Source organism: Cyclopterus lumpus, chromosome 24, assembly GCF_009769545.1.
Source record: "Cyclopterus lumpus isolate fCycLum1 chromosome 24, fCycLum1.pri, whole genome shotgun sequence".
Classification (NCBI taxonomy): Eukaryota; Metazoa; Chordata; class Actinopteri; order Perciformes; family Cyclopteridae; genus Cyclopterus; species Cyclopterus lumpus.
In genome coordinates this window covers 909921-913817 of record NC_046989.1, presented here as the reverse complement: position 1 = coordinate 913817, position 3897 = coordinate 909921, and positions in this window count along the sequence as shown.

The following is a 3897-nucleotide window of genomic DNA, read 5'->3' as shown; positions in this document are numbered from 1 at the left end:
GAATGAAGAAACATCACAGACGACGGGAATGAAGAAACATCACAGACGGCCAGAGGAAAGAAACATCACAGACGGCCGGAATGAAGAAACATCACAGACGACGGGAATGAAGAAACATCACAGACGACCGGAATGAAGAAACATCACAGACGACAGGAATGAAGAAACATCACAGACGACGGGAATGAAGAAACATCACAGACGGCCAGAGGAAAGAAACATCACAGACGGCCGGAATGAAGAAACATCACAGACGACGGGAATGAAGAAACATCACAGACGACCGGAATGAAGAAACATCACAGACGACAGGAATGAAGAAACATCACAGACGACCGGAATGAAGAAACATCACAGACGACAGGAATGAAGAAACATCACAGACGACAGGAATGAAGAAACATCACAGACGACCGGAATGAAGAAACATCACAGACGGCCGGAATGAAGAAACATCACAGACGACGGGAATGAAGAAACATCACAGACGACCGGAATGAAGAAACATCACAGACGACAGGAATGAAGAAACATCACAGACGACAGGAATGAAGAAACATCACAGACGACAGGAATGAAGAAACATCACAGACGACAGGAATGAAGAAACATCACAGACGGCCGGAATGAAGAAACATCACAGACGACGGGAATGAAGAAACATCACAGACGACCGGAATGAAGAAACATCACAGACGACAGGAATGAAGAAACATCACAGACGACCGGAATGAAGAAACATTACAGACGACCGGAATGAAGAAACATCACAGACGGCCGGAAGAAAGAAACATCACAGACGGCCAGAGGAAAGAAACATCACAGACGGCCGGAATGAAGAAACATCACAGACGACCGGAATGAAGAAACATCACAGACGACCGGAATGAAGAAACATCACAGACGACGGGAATGAAGAAACATCACAGACGACCGGAATGAAGAAACATTACAGACGACCGGAATGAAGAAACATCACAGACGGCCGGAAGAAAGAAACATCACAGACGGCCAGAGGAAAGAAACATCACAGACGGCCGGAATGAAGAAACATCACAGACGACCGGAATGAAGAAACATCACAGACGACCGGAATGAAGAAACATCACAGACGACCGGAATGAAGAAACATCACAGACGACGGGAATGAAGAAACATCACAGACGACCGGAAGAAAGAAACATCACAGACGGCCGGAATAAAGAAACATCACAGACGGCCGGAAGAAAGAAACATCACAGACGGCCGGAAGAAAGAAACATCACAGACGACCGGAAGAAAGAAACATCACAGACGGCTGAAAACGGTTTCAAGAAGAAGAATCCCAACAGCTGTGATACCAGATTTCTTTGATCGGTCCGACACAGAAATACCTGAAATAACTTGTTACGCGTGAATAAAAACATTATTAGAGCTACTGATACAGGAAATAAACTGATTCTCAGAATAGAAACAAGTCTTAATGAAAATGAATGAATGAAAGGAAGGTTGTAATATTTCACAAAACAAACAGTATTTTTTCTTTTTACCATATATTATTGAATACGACCTTTTTCTTAAATTACATCTTATGTAAAATAATATTTTTTTTAAACATTACGACTCTTTGTTGCAATTTTATAACTTCATCTTGAAAAGTGTGACTTTTAAACCAATGTTTCTCTGAAAGTTAAATCTTTTTCATAAAATCATGACTCACAAAATCATTAATGTATTTTGAAATATCAATTCTCCTTTATTTATTTTCTTCCTTATTGTTTCTTATGTCTTAGTAATTATGACCTCATTCTAGAACCAAGAAGCACAGTTCCTTGTAAAATATTTTATATGTGTTGAACATTACAAGTTTTTTTTATTATTACAAATTTTTGTAAAAATATTAACCAGAATTTTCTCCTTGTAATAATAATTTACCAGAATGGTTTTTTTGTAGAAATATCGACCCGATTTTTTTTTATGTGCCCCTTTAAAATGCTGCTAAATTCATTAATTTCATTCAATTTCAGACTTCATCCTTAAAATAAAGACAAAACAAATGCCCTCACAGTGTCTTTAATAAAAATGATGATAATACACTCTGGATGCTTCATCCACCATGTTTCAGGGCGAACGCTCCAAACTGGAGCAGTGAACGAATAAACAAACCACAAATCTCCAAAACACTTTCAGCAATATGGAAAACATTTTTCATATTTTCGGGAATACCAAAAAGGATTTAATGAGATTTAATGATGAAGAACGACGAAGGAATCTCCTGATTCCCGTCGGAAGACAGTCTTGTAGTTTCAGTGCTTCATTTAGAGTTCAGAAGTTCTGTGTGATGGATTATTATTTGACATTATAACGTCATGAGTCTCATTTATGTCACAGCGCTGTGTGTGCTCAAGAAGTCAAGAACAGACGAATGTTGGACTGTTTTCTCGATTATGTTTTCTTTGTAACGTTCATGTTTAAATGTTTTTCTTGTACAGTTTATTTCTCAGTTGTAGTTTTCTGTTCAACAGATATTTTCTTGATACTTTCTAAAATGTGTGTTCAGCCTTGTTTGACTTATTTCTACGTTTAGAGGCTGAAACACTGCGAAGCGACAGTGTTCCATTTTTACTCAAATTATTTTTATTAAATGTTAAAGTATTTGGTAATTTATTTTCTTAAATATTTGTGTACATCTTTTTAACGACTTGATGTTGTTAAAGTCCAATAAAGCAGTATTTGATTTTAAATGATTAATTGTGTTACATTTTAAACAGGTTAAAATAATAAAAACATGCATGAGGTCATAATATTCTGTGTGTTTCCATGGCAACAATTATGTTGAATCAGATATTGGATTAACTAGTTAACTAACTATCTGCCTATGGAGATGGATTAACTAGTTAACTAACTATCTGACTATGGAGATGGATTAACTAGTTAACTAACTATCTGGCTATGGAGATGGATTAACTAGTTAACTAACTATGCCTATGGAGATGGATTAACTAGTTAGCTAACTAGCTGGCTATGGAGATGGATTAACTAGTTAACTAACTAGCTGCCTATGGAGATGGATTAACTAGTTAACTAACTATCTGACTATGGAGATGGATTAACTAGTTAACTAACTATCTGACTATGGAGATGGATTAACTAGTTAACTAACTAGCTGGCTATGGAGATGGATTAACTAGTTAGCTGACTATGGAGATGGATTAACTAGTTAGCAAACTAGCTGCCTATGTAGCTGGATTAACTAGTTAGCTAACTATATGCCTATGGAGATGGATTAACTAGTTAGCTAATTAGCTGGCTATGGAGATGGATTAACTAGTTAGCTAACTATCTGACTATGGAGATGTATTAACTAGTTAGCTAATTAGCTGACTATGGAGATGTATTAACTAGTTAGCTAACTATCTGACTATGGAGATGGATTAACTAGTTAGCTAACTATCTGACTATGGAGATGGATTAACTAGTTAGCTAATTAGCTGACTATGGAGATGTATTAACTAGTTAGCTAACTATCTGACTATGGAGATGTATTAACTAGTTAGCTAACTATCTGACTATGGAGATGGATTAACTAGTTAGCTAACTATCTGACTATGTAGATGGATTAACTAGTTAGCTAACTATCTGACTATGGAGATGTATTAACTAGTTAGCTAACTATCTGACTATGGAGATGGATTAACTAGTTAACTAACTATCTGCCTATGGAGATGGATTAACTAGTTAGCTAACTATCTGACTATGGAGATGGATTAACTAGTTAACTAACTATCTGCCTATGGAGATGGATTAACTAGTTAGCTAACTAGCTGGCTATGGAGATGGATTAACTAGTTAACTAACTAGCTGGCTATGGAGATGGATTAACTAGTTAGCTGACTATGGAGATGGATTAACTAGTTA